A 19124-nucleotide genomic window follows, 5' to 3' on the forward strand; every position below is an offset into this window, starting at 1 on the left:
TCTGCATTTTTCAACACATTGTTCACTGGAATGTATTACTTTCACTATGAACTTGTCATAGTTCACATGTTAAGTTCATAAAGTTTTGGGATGATGTGGTTCTATGTTGTGTATATAAAGAATATGTGTCCATCTCATGCTATCAGAAACAAGACTCCCTATGAAATGTAGTATGGCCACATTCCTTTGGTGAGGCATCTTAGGGTTTTCGGTTCCTCCTATTATGCCTTCATACCTAAGGAATAGAGAAACAAAATCATTGCAAGGAGTCACAAATGTATCTTCTTTGGGTACTCATACCTCCAAATCATACTGTTTCTATGATGAAGTGAATAATAAGTTTATAATATCTAGAGGTGTGATCTTTCTTGAGGCTTCCAAGACTAACAATGTTTTTGAGTAGCAGCTTAATCGTTTGGATAGATTCGAACATGCAAAGTATTTTCAAGAGTTTGATAGTAACATTCCACACATCCTTCTCTTAGCTCTATACTTTCAATGAAGAGCCTTGAAGAAATCAGGTTGAAGGAAATTCCTTCCCCTGCTTTGTCAGGAAAGAGCTAAGAGACTACTCATAGCAGGTAGCCAAATCTAACAAGCAGTGAGGGTACATGCAAGATACAAAGCAAGGATTAATGCAAATGACTATACTAACTATATACATATCATCAAACATCTTTCATCCCACATAGAATTCCTTGATTCATCGCTAGTTAGTTATAAGATCATGTTGGTCACAACCTCTGTAGCTTAAATAAACAAGTGGTAATATTCTTCATTTTCTAAGCTATGTAATAAACAAGTGAAAGAGAGCAGGACATGTAGAGGAAACACATGGAATGACTTTCAGTTCTTGCAACCATGCATGTCATTGAAGACAAAATGATACTGTAGTATACTTAGGGGAGATAGTATGGGGTACAGAGGGAGGTACACAAGGGAGTAATGTAATAATGGGACGGTCCATAGTTAATAAATAAAGTGGCTAACCCACATCATGTAAGGGACCACAAGTAGTTAGCAATAATGTGATGAGCCCATGGTATTAGTTATATGGTATTGAGAGAACCATCATAATGACCCATGGTATTGTATGTGTGAATCATATATAGAGGCTAGAGACTCCCCATTGAGAGATGCCAAGGATTATTGTATGGACAAGAATATGGCTTGTGAAGTGTTCTCCTTCTTTAAGGAGTGATTGTATGGTGTTACCCTACGTCAAGGGTTTGATATTAATAAATATCTGAAGTTCATCTGTTTCTCTCTTGTCAATTATGGGTATATTTTTTTATCATATATTTGCAAGTCAAATACATTATAGGTGATATCGGAGCACTTTCTTGGGCAAACGGAGAGTTTTTTTTTTTTTTTGCAGGAAATTTTTGGGGCGGTGAGTTTGCGGATTAGATCTTTAATTTCTGGTGCAAAATTTGAAGAAACAAATTGCAGATCTGAATTATTTGCGAAAAATTACCTAATTTCAAAAAAAAAAAAAGGTCAAATTAGAGTCTGAATGAGGAGATATCACTGATTTAAAAATCACCGATGTTGCAGAAATTTTGTGATGAAAATCCATGGATGGCAGATCTCCAGTTATTTTTTTTTTTTTTTTTTGTGGGGAATTTTGAGAAACTCATTGTAGATCTGATATCCTCTTGAAAAATTACCCAATTTCAAGAAAACAATCGGTCAAATCAAATTCCGGATGAGGGAGATATTGTTGATTTAAAATCATATTCTTTTTCATAATTTTTGTGATGGCGATATAGTTGCAGCGTGAATTTGAAATTCCATAGTGCCTAGATTAGGATTTCTATCACATGGGAAGATGCAAAATGGTTGTTCCATTTTCAAAAACAGGTCATAATAAGGATTCTAAGAAATATTGACCGAACTGTGGCCATTTTAAATTTTCGCCACGTAAGTTATTTTTTTCTGAAAACCCTCTTCATGGACTCTAGCAGTATGTTTTTAGGAAAAAATAATGGGCTGACTATTGAAAAATTTATACAAGATTAGAAGTGTGGTAGACCATGGTTTTGCAAGGACTCCATAGGATATTATTTGAAATATGAGGCTGCCATATGGTGGAAACCACTTGACAGTGAGATTTTCAAGTTATGTTTTGTTGACGAAATTGAAAAACTATTTTTGGACAAATGGTCTCGTACTGGAAAGAAGGAAAGCAGAAAACCTAGCAAAGATTTTATTTCTACAAGAAAGAAGGAAACCAAGAAACCTAAAGGGTTATTTTCTGCTCGTATCTCCTTATTACAGGTTCATGGATTGATTCAGAAGGAGAAGATCATTGTGTTAATAAATCCTAGTTGCAAGCATAATTTTATCAATGTTAATTTCGCAAAAAAATTGCAAGTTCAAGCAAAACACATTGAAAACACACATGTTGATAATGAGGATGTTCAAGTTTATAAAGATTTGAAGCTTTCTGTGGATAATTATGTGTTGCATTGTGATTTTTATACTTCAGATATGGATAACATGGATGTTTTTTGGGATATCCTTGGATGGAATCTATGGGTATTGTCAATGTTAAAGTGCAGAAGAAATTCATGAAGCTTTGGTATAAAAAGAAGAAAAGTACATTGCAGGATATTTTCATTAAGACCCAAGTAGATACTATGGAGGCAGAAGCACAAAGCTATAATGACACTGACACATCAGATGATGAGAATTTTGTTGGAATTATGATATAGTTGTTGTCCTTGATGGAAACTCACTCAGATGAAAGTTCATAGTGCAATAGGTCAACAACAAAGGATTACAGATCAGACTCCAAAGAATGAAGAAAGAGAGGTATACACTAGTTCACTTTGTCCAAGGTGCGTATACACACTGTTTAACAGAACAAAAGTAGCGTATAACGTATACACACACTTTTACAGGAGGAAAAGTGCGTACATGATAGAAAACCAAGTTTTTGGTCTAAGGTATTTGATCCAAGGTATTTTGGTCCAAGGTAATTGGTCCAAGGCATTTGGCCTAAGGTATTGACCCTAGGTATTGGGTCCAAGGTATTGGTCCTAAGTGGTTTTGGTCCAAGGTATTGAGAAAGGCATAAGAGTATATAAGGAGGGGAATATCATTAGGCCAAGCTGTGTAAGCAATGAAAATCTAAGGAATACTTCTATCTGAAGTATATTTTATCCTGTAGGGTTATGTTTGGGACTTGATATAAAATATTCATGTGCACCTTGAGTTCAACATTTGTATCAGGAATCATGAAACATGAAATGACTTATTCTTGAATAATCTGATATTGGTTGAGACCAGATCTAATGTTTTGCACATGTTCTATTTGTTATCTATCATGATCCGAGTTTGTCTAAAGTATGGAATTACAACAAAGTTCTGAGTCAAAAATTTTAGATCTGTACATAGGCTCGTCTCGGTCAAAGGGCGTGTACATGCAAGTTCAACTCTTTCAAGTAGAGTATACAAAAAGAAAAGCTTCTTTTCAGCACTGAATGATCTATCTGATCAAATTCTGTTTTTTTACTGTTGTCTGTCAGTGAAGTATTCCTAGATCTAAACGTAGAACTGTTGTATAAGGAAATTGAGTATGATTTATTGATTGGTTGAGAAGGAAGGGTGATCCTTGTTGCTATCTATTTTGAAGTCTGCAATATGATAGTATACCTTCATAATGTCATTGATTGGTACTATCTGTGGTTCAGAAGTTTATGATTCAGTGTCTTTAGATATATACACAGGTTGGGTTAAAGGAAGTAGTGTATACACACAGGTTAGGTTCAAACAAGTAGCATATACACTCTAATGCATGACTTTTGAGGTTACAATTGGTTATGGATGATGATGCAGGCTTCTAGGTTCAGCACAATGTTCTGGTGTCAGTGATCTGATTATTTAGATTAACTGAATATTGGTTGAGGCAGTTTAAGTTTAAAAGGCTTTGATGGGTCCAGTGTGAAAATTTGATGAAACGTGGCCTTCATCTTGTGGTGTTGTGATCCAGGAGTATCCAGTCCAAAAATTCATTAAACGTGGTCCTTGGTGGAATAATGGAGTTTTCTGTAGGCTAGCACCTACGTACTAGTAAACATATTGGTTAGTACAAGAGCTAGGGGGTTGTAGCTCCCTTCCAATAGAAGCTGGAAAACAGGAGAAGGTTGTAACCTTCTGCAGGTAGAATCCTGTGTACTAGTATGAGTCTGCACCAGTACAAGATTGTAAACATATTTTCTTATTATTAAAAGAAGGCAGAGATGATAGCAGCAGGTGGTTTTTATCTAGATTGGGTTTCCACCTTAAATCTTGGTGTTCATGCGTGTTTCTTATGTGTGATGCTTTATTCTGCTTTTACTGCACTATCTAATAAATCTTTGATATACTGGTTTAATCTCAAGACATGATAAACTGTCTAAATCACAAGTTCTCTACATAAATGTTGGTTTCTTTAAGCACAATCGCGTGTACACGCTAGTTCACTTCACTGAAGTAGCATATATAAATATGTTTGGGAAATAAAATTATTGATCTGATAATAATGATTCACCACCCCCCCTCTCAGTATTATTTCCAACAATTGGTATCGGAGTAGGTCCTTCAAAAGAAGCTTACAGATTGCTTGAAGGGAGAACCATAAACATGAATAATCAAGAAAGCATGGGATCCATCAGACCGCCAATCTTGGATGGGAGCAACTTTGTTTATTGGAAAAAAAAAACCAAAACCTATCTACAATCGCTTGGAATGGATGTCTAGGAAATTTTTGAAGGAGGATATACATTTCCAGCAATAATTCCTACAAATACGGTAGGTAAAAAGCAATATGAAACCAATGCCAAAGCTGTCAATACTTTATTGGGAAGTTTGTCACAATCATAGTTTGTCAAAGTTATGCAACTCAAATCAGCCAAAGAAATATGGGACAAAATCGTTTTGAGCTACGATGGAGACTCTCACGTAAAACGTGCTAAGCTTCAAACTCTCAAAATTTAGTATGAAACTCTCAAGATGCATAGTGATGAAAGTATAGCTAGTTACTTCCTATGTATAGATAAGGTTTTCAATTATATGAAGAATCTGGGTGAAGAAATTAAGGAAGTTATCTTAGTTGAGAAATTTTTGAGATCCTTGTCTGCTAAATTTGAATCCAAAGTGTCTGCCATAGAAGAAAAACAAGATCTACAGAATATCACTATGACACAGCTTCACGGAATCTTAACTGCCTTTGAGATGAGAAAAGGAGGACCATCAGATATGAGAGAAGCTGCATTGAAAGCTTCAGCAAAAGGAAAGGAAGAACACAATGAATTAGGACATATTTTAGAAGAAGAAGATGAGGTAAACTTTTTCAAAAAGCTTCAACGGGGTTTTGGAAGGTTTAGAGGTAAGTTACACTTCAAATTCTTTTCTTATGGCAGAGTCGGTCATTATGCTACCAGATCTCCTCATAAATATAAATTTGAAAAAGGAAAGGAATATGTGAAAGGGAATATAAAACAAGTTGTGAATAAAAGGAGTTACTATACTCATGTAGATAGTGATGATTTATCTAATAGTGATGAAGATGAAACTGGACAAGGTTACATACTTCTCATGGCTTATGACGATGATAATTTTGGGATTCTTTAGAAGAGGAAGACCTTCATGAAGAAATATCTAAACTCAAATTCTGTTTAGAAGAAAAGAATATGATTATAGATACCTTGACATACCAACTTGTTGAAAAGGAAAAACACAATGAAAAACTAGAATGTCAAATTGTGGGTCTATGAAAGGATATTGAGAAAACGAAATCTCTCAATCTTAGATTTGCTAAAGGATCAGAAACTTTAAATGAAGTTATCAAAGTTCAGTGTTCTCCTCTGATCCAGACATGTCTTGGATATACTGAAGAAGCATCTCAATCACATAAGCCTTCAACTTCCACCGAAAGCTATCTTGATGTAGCAAAGACCAATGCATAGTCTGACAATCGTCAGCAAAGGCATAAAGAAAATCACCAGGTAAATCAGACTTAATTTACTCCAAGGATGAATAGAAGCCACAACCAACCTCAAGTAAATCATACTCAATTTCCTCCAAATATGAATATCAATAGAAACTACAATCACGAGGTCAATAGATTCGATAGTCGTAGGAACTTCTTTAATGGGCAATGTTTTTCATGTCATAATTTTGGACACAACGCTGCTCAATGTGTTGCTTACAAAACCATCATAACTAGGGAAGCACAAAATCAAAGGAATGTAACAGGGATTAAGAAAAGTTCCTATAATAACTTTTCTCTACTTGAAAATGAAATAGAATGCTCAATCTGTAACAACTTTGGTCATGAACAATGTGAATGCAGGAGAAAATTTTGGCAAACATCTCAAAAGGAGCAAACCCCATTAAATCCCAAGAAATGGACAAGGAAAGAATCTCAAACAGAAATATGTGGTATAGCCTTGTATGCAGAAGGACAAGAAAACCAGTGGTACATTGAATGTGTATGCTCAAAACACATGATAGGTGACAAAGAAAAACTTCACTCATATAATGTCTTAGAAAAGGAAAAGAATGTCTCATTTGGAAATGACACTCCTGCTATCATAAAAGTTAAAGGCTCTAATTTCTTGAAAGAAAAGCTTAAAGATGGAAATGTTATGTATGTAGACAGTTTAAAGCATAACCTGTTGAGTGTCAGTCAAATGTGTGATCAAGGAAATGAAGTGGTGTTTTGATCAAACGGATGTGTTGTTCGTGAGCTTGATACAGGAGAGACCGTGATTAAAGGTACAAGAACTCCAAACAACTTATACATACTCAAGGGAGGACAACAACAATGCTATCTAAGAAAAAATGATAAAAACTGGCTGTAGCATAGAAGATTGGGACATCTATGTTTTTCTCAAATAAGAAAAGCATGAAGATTCAGGGTTTTCCCTGATCTTCCAGATATCAGTATCCTAGAAACTACAATATGAAAAAAACATCAAGTCGGCAAGCAAACCAGAGTTCACTTCATGGAAAAAGAAGGGTCAGCTAGTAAGCCTCTTGAACTTGTCCATACTGATTTATGTGAACCATCAAGGAAAAAGTCACCTCGTGGAGAAGAAAATACAATTTAAATAATATACATATATATTTTGCCCTTCCTTTTATCAAATGTAACTTTCAAATTCTTTTCTCTAGTTTAAACCAATAAATTCTTAACTAAATATTCTTCTATTCCTCTTTAATAAAATCTTCTTAATAGATTTTCCAAATAGTCAATTTTATTAGCCATGACTAATCATTTTATTTAACCTGGTTATACATTCTTGTTCTCAAAAACAGCTTTTGTGACCTTGATGATGGATAGAGCATCCACCTAAAACACCAATATTATAATTATGATACACATTTTTTGCAAAAAAAAAAAATCAAATTAACAACATAAATTCTTTTTAACACTCAAAATATACACTCATATTAATTAATTAGCTATGATAAAATAATCTTAACTAAACAAAATACTAAAATATAAAACATCAATAAATATTTTTTTTCTAATTATTAATTTACTCATACAACTTGATTTTTATATTTTTAAAAATTATTAAATTAATCATACCATTTAGGTTTTATGGTATTTGAAGGTTCAAATATTATTTTAATTTAAAATAGACTAATTTATCTAATAACAAATTTTCTATCATCAAAACTTTGGTGGCTACTCGTTTAAAAATCCTATTACCTACTCATTTATGTAAATCACATTACCTCCTCATTTAGGTAAGTATTGTATTACTTTAAATTACATAAGTAAAGTGGATAAAAATTGTTTAAAATAAGTTAAATAGGATAATATAGGTGAGTAAAGTAGAAAAAATTAATAAGAAATTATTTAATTTATTTTATTCTATTTTTAAATTTAATTAGGCTAATATTTTTATTTTGTTTTTGTTTTGGGAATAAAGATTTTAGAAGTTTAATTTAATTATTAATTTAAATTAGACAATAAAGATTTAATTTCCATAAAATATTATTGAATATTTTTAATAATAATGATCTTAAAAATAATTATATCATTTATGTTTTTTTCAAATAAAAAAATTGATATATGAATATGAATTATATTAAAATGAATTATGATTTTTTGAGCATGTAGTGTATTAATTTATATCATTGTAACAAAATTTATTTATAAATTAAAAATTTCCGTAATAAAATAAGAATGAATTTTCATGTTTAAAAAATCTTGTCATATTAGTGTATAAAACTAATATATATGTTTACAATTAATAATAATAATAATTTAAAATAAATATAAAATTTAATTAACTTTATATTTTTAAAATTTTACAATATATATTATTAAATAAATTTTAATTGATTTAATTTATATAACTCTACTAATTTAATAAATAAATATTTCATTAAATATATTAAATTAAATTTATTTAATTTTTCCAAAATGAAATAGGTATGTAAAGTGATCTCAAATTGGAAAAGAGATTAGTTTCACTGCTTTGCTTACACCCTTATTTATGTAAAGGCAATGCTGACTTAACAGGTCATGACAATAGGTGAGTAGAGTGGAAAAGTGAGAGAAAATGAAGGGTCAGGTGTTCATTGAAAACCTTGTCTCGGTAGGCTGGACATATCTTTCCAGAGAAGAGATAAATTATCGCAGTGTTCGAGGACGGCGGCCGATAATGTTGGTTTGGCGCCTTTGAATTCAATAATATATAAAATCTTCGCCCTAGCGTTCACGGGTCTGCCACCGCCGAAAATGTCCAAAGAAAACGAAGGAGACGCTGACGTAACATGACACTTGAATTGTTCACGGGTCTTCCACCGCCGAAAATGTGGAAAGAAAACGAAGGAGACACTGACGTAACATGGCACGACACAGATACTTGAATTGTCGTAAATATCGAAAGCACCAACACACCTTCCGTACGTAATCCGAAGAAACTCTTACAGGGAAAAAATCGGAAGCGTGGGTGGTTGTATTAAAAACCATTCACCATTCGTTTTATTATATTATTCCTTCGGTTTCCTGCGTTATCCATGCTGACTTAACATGACACGATGTACTGAAGAAAAGTGGAAACGTATTTACAGAGAAAATATTAGAAGCTCCACTTTCTAATTAAAAACTTCGTGTATATAGAAGAGTCTCTCATTGAAAAGTTTATGGACTAAAACATGACGTCATAGAGTTGGATAAAGTCATAAAGTGTACGGTTAAGCCATTTTTTTTAATGAAAATATTCATTAAAATTTCTAATAAAAATGTTTAAATTGTGGATCGTTTCTAGTTTAATCACCATGAACAAATTACTTTATTACTTTATTGTCTCTATCGCTGACGGATTCTCGAATGCGTTGATCTTTATATTATTATTAATTTGACTGAAAATTAAACAAGTAGAAAAAGTAAATATTGCAAAAAAAAAATTAATTTATTTTTTTGTTAATCTGATTGCGTTTCTTATTTTATTTTATAATGATGGTTTAGCCGCCAATTGTACAAGAAGTTGACGTGTAGTTCATAAATGTCAGAAACTAAGCTAGTGTTATTAATCATGCTATTGAAGTGTAGTCGTAGGCTGGATTTGTTAGACTTAAAATTGTTTTAATAAATAGTATGATATATATACAGAACACATTATATTTTTTTTATTAATAAATAATTTTGTGAAATGATTTGAATGAGGGATGGACTTGACCTCCCTCGTGTATTATGTTTTATATTCTATGTTTTTTTATTGCACAGTAAAATTAATAACACATAATTATATATTTAATTATATCATTAAAAATTTTAATTAAGTTTTAAAAACATATTATAATACAAAATTATATTTAGTTTATTTATATTTTATAATTTTAATAATTTATGATGATGAACCATACTTGTTGATTTGTTGATTATTCTCTCATGTGATTTCTACCAAAAATTTTTGTTTAATTCATTATGGATCGCAAAAGCTTGAATACAAAAATTTGAATAATATTATATTTAAATTTAATGTTTATTTTTATTCATTAAATTAAAAAATAGAAATAATTATAATTTTCATGAAATCATTATTTATATGTTAATACTATTGAATTTTTTTATTATAATATTTTTAATTAATATTTATTATGAATATTAAAAATAATGTGTTATTCCTTAGTTATTTAAAGATATTTCTATAAATCTTATTTCATGATAATCATAAATATATTTTTGGTTAATACTTATTAAATAATAAATTGAAATTTAAACACTTTTAAATTTATATCTTTTATATATTTAAGGCAGAAAACTAATAAATATGAAGAATATTAAATTATTATATTTATTTTTGTTATTTATTGTTGGTAAATTTTCCCATGTATTTATTGTTGAAAGCATTTATTGCAAAATGACGTACAAATGTCTCAAAGACTATTACATCATTTTGAGTGAATCCAATTGTCTTCTTATTGCAATATGCAATTTTAGTTGTTTATTGGTTTTTACTTTAATTTAGTTATATATTTAAAGTAAATTGCAGGTACTAGCTACTTTAAAAGGTTTTAGATGTCCAAAAGCACGAACTCACATGTTTGTTATTCATGTAAATATCAAACTATGTAAATAACACCATAAACAATTTTTACATATACAAGAGATTTATTTGATGACGTTATTTTAAGTTTATTATTTAATGTTGATTCACCTCCTTAAATCTAAGGTTAGATTTCAAATTTTTACTATCTATAACATAAGTTAATCATAATCATGACCATATAATCTTACCCTCGTGTTTCTTCCCTTTAATCTTAATTACTCTAAAACTGAAGTGGCCTTCAAATTTGTCCATTCATAATCATGACCATATAATCACACCCTCGTGTTTCTTCTCTTTAATGGTAATTCTTCTAAAATGGGAACTCACTTTCAAAATTGTCCATTATTTAAGTATTTACCATTATCAATTGTATTAAGCTATGGAAATATTAATAAGATCTATTAAAGATTGTTTACCTTTATATATTACCACTAAGAGGGCTCTTGTGTTTTTCCAATTCAGGTAAGGAAAAACTTTGCCTTTGGGCAACGAACCATAATGTAACGATAGACAAAACAAACTCTGACAACAAAATAAAACATATTTGTAATTCAAAATCTAAATCTAATTTTAATTATCAATGTACAATAAAATATAAACTTAAGAAACTTTAGTTAATTATACATAAATATATAATAAGGAATAAAAAAATCTAAGAAATAAATAGACTCCACACTATTACATTAATCTTCCTTCAATATATCTTGGTGATATTTTACATTTATCTTTTAAATATTTTAAATAAAAAAAAATTATTATCATTGAAGTAAATTATACACTTAATCAGTTTATAATTAATTTTTATTGCTTGAAATTTATAGTAAAAAATAGTTGTTTTGATTCAAGTTTTTTAAGCAATTATCAATGAAAACAATTATTGATTCAAGTTTTATTAATTTTTATAATTATATAAAATTAAATTATAAATAAATATGAAAAATAATCTAACGAGTGTATTGATACATTATAACTAACATCTGGATATTCCAACTTAGACATTTTTGTGATTGTGTAAGACACATGATTTTACCAAATTCAATACAAGCATGAAATGTTTCAATTTAACAACACACATTGGTTGACCACATTAAATAAAAGTAATAAAATATTTTAATTTAACAACAACATATGACTGTTCTACTTCGAAAACTTTGTGATTTTGTAAAATAATTTGGTTAAAAGAATATTAGCTATTAAACAACAAATTTAAAAAATATGATTAACTGAAAGTTAATACAATCAAACTCAATGTTTTAAACACATTATATTTAAAACTAACGATTATACTTTTCCCATTATTATGAATACATCTCCCTCAATCACCTCCAATGAAAGTTTCATTTTTTACTCTGATTTAGCTATATTCAAACTAAGTGAGAACATACAATGTAGCCCTTGTTAAAATGTGGCAATTGGTTTATACTTTTCAAAATTTAATAATTAAACTAAGCAATAGGGAACACTAACTATGCGGCCTTGTTTACATCTCCAATAATGGTCTTTAATCATATAACCAAATGTATGTGAAAACCCTTTTTAAGAAGCTAACCAAATAGGCCATATGTCAGTGATGAAATTCAAATGTTAGTGTATTGGATGGATGTACGAAGGTTTTGATATGGATGGATGTATGAAGGTTACCAAGTTTCATGACCAACAGGCTAACGTTTGTTTGGTCATGAAATGCTTGTTGATATGGATATTGAAAGGTTACCAATTAGCATAGATTTATTTTAAGTACGGATTTAAATAGGACCAAATAAATGATTTCACCATAAAAATTTAATTTTTTATGATATATACATAAAAAAATTTAAATATTTATTTTACATAACATGTAGATCAACACATTTTATGAAGCAAATTAAAATGGTATTTTATTATTAACATATTTTTAAGTATATGTCTTAAGGAAAAATAATAAAATATGATCTATAATAAAATAAAAATGTGTTTAACATGTTTTTTAATGTACCTTCAATTTTTATCAATGTGGGACTTTTCAAAAGTATGCATAATGGGTACTCTTTTGATGAAGAATTTAATTCTGCATCCAACGAGTGTCTACACTTGAAATTTAAGTAAACCAATAAGGAGATAAGCTAAAAATACAATAATTTTTTTTTTTTTTTTTTAATTTTCCCTCCAAAATATTTACATGTACCTCTTTTTAAATTTAAATGATTTTTATTAGTTTACATATTATATATGAGAAAATTTCATGGGCACTTTTAGGCTGAAATTTACTCCAATGTGTGATTTCATTACTGAGATTTGAATGCATGCTACACACATTTGGTTATTTGGTTGCTTTGTTGTCATTGGCATGGGATTTGCTTGGATTGACAATGGTTTCAGCCTTACCTTGACATTTCTTGGATAGCCATAGTGTAGTGGGTTCTCTGTTGTGACTAAGCTTTGGATGACTGGTAGAATTTGGATCCTAGTGAGGTGGTCTCAAGAAAATTCCCAAGGGTCAAGGGTGGAGATGGGATTTCTCCTGGAACTCTTGAAAAATGGGTGGAGATAGGAAAATTCCTCAGGATATAGTGAATAAATTCGAAAGCATCTAAGCTTATTTGGTGTTAGTGATTTCTGGACCGGTTTAGGTGAAATCACTGTGGTTGAGGGTTGAGGTGGTTTGCCTCTGGAAAACTTGGTTGGTTCTATTTTGGTTTAACCCATATGATCCAACATTCACTCTTGGAATATGACACGAGGGTGATTGGTTGAAAGAAATATTTGGTTCAGCCCAATCTATAGTCAGGTCGTACATGTAAGTCCTTGACTTAGTTTTATGCATATGTTAACATGTGTTATTTCTTATTGAGATCAATGAGAACTTGTATGGATTATTATGTTTATTTTATGACTAGTTTTTCACGTATTTATTCTCGTTAAATGTTGGTCATAGGCATGGTACATTGTTGTGGTATAATGTGCTCTTATCATGGATATTTCTTATGGCTTAATTAGTTATTGCATGGTATATGAATGCATGAGCTAACAAGTGTTTTTGTAGCTAGTTTGTGAGGGCATTTAGCCTTCTTGATGGTTCTCTGATGAAGCTAAGAAGACAATGAACATATTTTCATTCATGACCTATAGTCACTATGTTTACCACATGTTTGATGCATTTAGTATGTGTTTGGAAAATTTTGAGCAAGATCTAGCCTTAGTATTCATCTTACTAATTTATTATCATCTTAGATTGAGTTTTGGAAAGTTCTGGGTTGTTTTGGGTAGTTGGCTTGTAGCTAGCCCTGAAAATATGGATTTGGGTTGCTAGCTGCACCCTCTGAATTGATAGATTTCAGCTGTAGCTACACATAGGAAGGCATGTGCCTACAGATGGAGCTTTCCAACCACATGCACATCTTGGCATCCCTGTGGCTGGGATGTAGTGTCGGGAAAAAATAGTGCCAACCTAGGGCAAGGTCACCAATGGGCAAGGTCACCAACATATGTTGTCTAGTATCTGGGTGATGTGGTGCTCCTAGGAGTTTGTAGTATGTTTATGGTTTGTAGGCCCCACTTCCATAATTGAAACTTAGATATTTAGTCTTTTCATAGTAACTCTCAACTCATGTTTACCCTGGAGAGCTTATAAAAGCGGGTAAGTGTGGGGTGGGGTATTACATGGTGGTATTAGAGTGAAGTTGCAACACTAGACCTCAGGGAAAATGTATATTGTTATTCATGCATGTCAGTTGTCTATATGTTATTATGCATGCATGTTAGTTAATTATTGTTATGGTTATGATATCCGGTTATGAGTTGGTATGTTTATGATGTTGTATCTTGCTAATTTGGATTGGCATGTGTAGATGCCATAGCCACCCCTGAGATACATTGAGGTATGATTTTGATTATGTTTTTAATTAGCTAATAATGGCATATTGTAAGAAATAGAAAGCCAAGAGATGAAGACCATAATAGTTGAATATATTTCATGTGACTCTCTGTATAGGCCTGAAGAGACATTGGTAGGATGGGAGAGATCAGTTGAGCAACATGGAGAGGGTTATTCTCTTGGTTTGGTAGACACATTGAGAAGTTTGAAGGAAGAAATTGTGAATTGCAAGGGATACAATGAGTGGTTGATTGAGGCATAGGAATGGCTTGCTAGAGCTAAATAAAAGAAAGTCAAGGTTAATGCAATCATCCTCTAGAGCCTTTTAGATTTGCAGAAGTAAGGAAAATTAGGGATCAGTAATGGACATGAAGAAAATACTAATGGTGCATATGGAAGTAGGTCTCAAAAGGGGTACAAGATGGAAAGAGATGATACAGTAAAGGGTGGCATATCCTTGGATACACTTGAGTGGAGGGCTAGTACTCATGGATTTTATTCTAGCTCTGGTTATGAGAGACATCATCATTATCATCGACAACATCCTTATAGGAGGAATGAGAGGGGATACTTGCTAGAAGAATTCAAGAAAGCCAAGCCTCCTACATTTTATGAAGAAATGAAGAAACTAGAAGATGTAGAAGAATGGATGCTTCATAGGGGCTTCACCATGGGAGAAATACCATACCACGTGCATTCATATTGGGGATTATATTGAGGTAAAAATAACATAATATATTTGGCGATATATAGAGGATAAAGGGTTTTTATATTGGCAGGTATAAAAAATGGAGCTCAAAGTTAATGAAAAAATATAAATGGGTATAAAAAATGTTAATAAAAAAATGTTAATGAAAAAATGGATACTTACAATATCTAGTGAAAGTAGGGGGTTTTAAATTGGGAAGGTTTATTGGGCTTGTATTGGTAGGGTGCTAGATAATGTGATTTTTAGAGGTATTTTCCAATATGTAGTCAAATTAGGGGCATTGTTTAGTGTGCCATGAACGCACATGATATATCATAGGTTCATTGCGTGAAGCCCCCATGGGCTGCTTGGGATGAAGAAATTCTTTAGATTGCATGATTATTCAAAAAACATGACAGGAAATACAATTACCTTCAGTCTCAAGGGAAAAGCACATATGTGATGGGAATATGTTAAGCATGTCAGAGGCATCAAAGAAGAGGAGTTGATTTGGGATGAGTTTGAAAGACTCTTCAGGAAGAGGTTCTTGTATGAGAGGTATTATGATGGAAAGGCCAAGGAATTTTATGAGCTTAGGATGGGTTCCATGACAGATGAAGAGTACACAATCAAATTTTTAGATTTGTTGGGATATGTAACCTATCTCAAGGATGAGAAAGCAAATATCCAAAGGTTCATCAGCGAGTTTCTAGTAGAATTCAAAGACTAGATTGATTTTGATGAGCATCTTTCATTGGAGGAACCATTGGAAAGTTGAAGCATGGTTATGAGTAGTCAAAGCACAAGCCTAAGTTCAAGCATGATTGAAAAGGTAATGATAATACTAAAGGAAAATGATCTAAGAAGCAAGGAATATCTCATGGTGTAGGTGACAAGGATACTATTGCACCTCATAAGAAAATTAATGCAACTAAGAGAGGACATGGGTCTCATCCTAAGGAGCAACAAAATAAAGGCGATGGAAGAAAACCTTTGAGGTGTTGGACTTGTGGTGGAGACCATTTCAGGAGGGATTGTCCATCACATCAAGGTGGTAGGCCTAAGATCTAAAGTTCTTAAGAGGTGCAGACAGTTGGGAATGTTCGTCAGATCATTTTCTAGATCTATGTAGCAATGGATAACATGCAGGAAGATCATCATAAATATATTATCGAGATGGAACATTAGCTTTCTGATCAATTTTTTTCTATTTTGATTTATCATGGATTGAATTATAGTTATATTAGTCTTGACTTGGTGGATCAGTGTCGTTTGAATGAATAAGTGCATGTCAAATATTGGTTAGTGTAGTTGGCTACAGGGACCAAGAGAAGAGTTCATCACTAGGTGAGATCTTGTGCATTTGAGCGTAATGGCATGCCTTCATCAACACATCTAAATGTTCTTCCTTTGGGTTCATATAGCATGCATTTGGGCATGGATTGGTTGCTCATTCACTGGACCAAGGTGGATTGCTATGACAAGGCCATTGAGTTTCTCTATGATGATGGAGAAAAGAGAGTGTTGCGGGGAAAGAAGAAGCCTACATCAGTGATAATGGTTACAACTATGCAAGTCAAGTGTAGCTGCAAGAAAGTATGTTTATTTTTTGTAGTACATGTTTGCAGTGAAAAGGCAATGAAAGATGAGGATGATGAAGCCTTGAGGAAGTACCATTTTTTGCACCAGTTTCAGGATGTGTCTCCTGTAGAGATTCCAGAGTTGTCGCCTCATAGGGAGGTGGATTTCTCTATTGAGTTTATGTCAGAAGAAACAACAACATCTAAGGCACTGTATAGGATGATAATTTTGGAGTTGGTTGAGTTGAATTTAAGGCTTAAAGAGATGCTTAATAAGGGATACATAAGGCCAAGTGTATCTCCTTAGTGTGCACTAGTGTTGTTTGTAAAGAAGATGAAAGGTACTCTCAGATTGTGTATTGATTACAAGTAGTTGAACAAGGTGTCTATCAAGAATAGGTATCTATTGTCATGAATTGATGGTTTGTTTGATCAACTGAAGGGACAAAAAATGTTTTCAAAGATTGATATGAGATTAGGATATCATCAAGTGCACATCATATAAGAAGACATCTATAGGACTGCATTCCATACAAGGTATCAACACTATGAGTTTGTGGTGGTTCCTTTTGGTGTTACGAATGCTCCAACCACCTTCATGTGTTTGATGAACAATGTGTTGCACCCTTACGTGGATAAGTTTGTAATATTCTTCATTGATGATATATTGGTGTATTAAAAGAATAAGGAGGAGCAATAGTATTGAGATTGTTGAGAGAGCATCAGTTGTATGCCATTCTTAGTAAGTGCAGTTTCTTTCAGGCTTAGATTCATTACCTGGGACATGTTTTCTCCAAGGAGGGGATAAAAATGGACCTAGAAAAGATTAAGGCTATCATGGAGTGGCCAACTCTGAAGAATGTGGATGAGGTTAGATCATTCATGGGAATATAATTTTATTATAGACGATTCATCAAGAACTTTTACAAGATTGGTTATCCTATTACATATTTGCAGAGGAAAGGGAAGAAGTTTGAATGGAATGAGAAGTGTGCAACTATCTTTGATTAGTTGAACATTTGCTTACAAAAGCTCCGGTTTTGAATATTGTGGATCTTGATAAGGAGTTTGTGATTTGTATAGATTCTTTCCAAGAAAGGACATGGTTGAGTCTTAATGTAGGAAGGGCGGGTGGCTTGAGATGAATCAAGGATGTTGAATGATCACAAACAGAACTATGTGACTCATGATCTTGAATTTGTAGCCATCATTCATGTATTGAAGATGTGGAGACATTATCTTCTTGGCAGGAGGTTGATCTTGATGAGTGATCACAGTGGACCGAGATACTTGTTTGACCAACCCAATCTAGATGCAAGGTAAGCAATATGGTTGGATACTCTTAGTGAGTTTGATTTTGAGATCAGGTACATCAATGGAAAAGAGTACAGGGTTGTGGATGCCCTCAGTAGGAGTGTGCAAGTGAATCATATTTCATTTGTGGGTTCTCATGGTACATATTTACAAGAGTGGATCTTACATGTAGGGAAACATGATAAGAAGTACCAAAAAATGAAGTGAAGGTGGCAACAACAAGTTGAAGGTGATAGGGATGAGGAATATTACCTCATAGCAGATGGCTTGATCAGATTCAAGAGTAGGATTTATGTGTCAGATATTAGTGAGTTGAAGACAGTTATATTGAGATACTTTCATGTCGAGCCATATTCAAGCCACCTAGGATACCAGAATACTTTGACATCTATCAAGAAGTTCTATTATTAGCCGAATATGGAGAAAAAGGTGGTTAAGTTTGTTGCAAGTTGCTTGGACTATCAGCCATTGAAAGTTTAATGCAAGCATCCAACTAGTCTATTGTATCCTAGTCCAATTCTAGAATGGAAATGAGAGGTCATTTCCATGGACTTCATTACATGAGTGTCATATACATCAAGAAAACATGATTCCATCATGGTCGTGGTTGATAGGTTGAGAAAGGTAGCTCACTTCACTGTAGTGAAGTCTACTAATTCATCTAGTGAGGTAGCTTATATCCTCATCAGGAAGATAGTGAGGTTGCATGGCGTTCCCAAGAATATTATGTCAAACAGAGATGCCAAGTTCACTTTTAGGTTTTGGAAGGAGTTGTTTGCAGGATTGGGGACATAGTTAGCCTTCAGTACAACTTATCATCTGCAAACATATAGAAAGACAGTGGGGGTTAATAGGATCCTTGAGGATATGTTGAGAATGTATGTCATGCATCAACAAAGGAAGTGGGAGGAGTATCTTCCACTGGTGGAGTTTGCTTATAATAATAGGTATGAAGAATCCTTCAAGATGACTCGATATTGAGGCTCTCCACGGGCAAAGTTGTAATACTCCTATTAGATAGAGTGATCCAGTGAATAGGTTGTTTATTGGACTAGATATGTTGGCAGAGATGGAGTAGGAGATGTAAGTTATCTAAATAAATTTAAAGACAACATAGGATAGGTAAA

Source organism: Pinus tabuliformis, chromosome 9 (genome assembly GCF_031772625.1).
Source record: "Pinus tabuliformis cultivar Carrire ecotype Pingquan chromosome 9, CPIR1, whole genome shotgun sequence".
NCBI classification, from domain to species: domain Eukaryota; kingdom Viridiplantae; phylum Streptophyta; class Pinopsida; order Pinales; family Pinaceae; genus Pinus; species Pinus tabuliformis.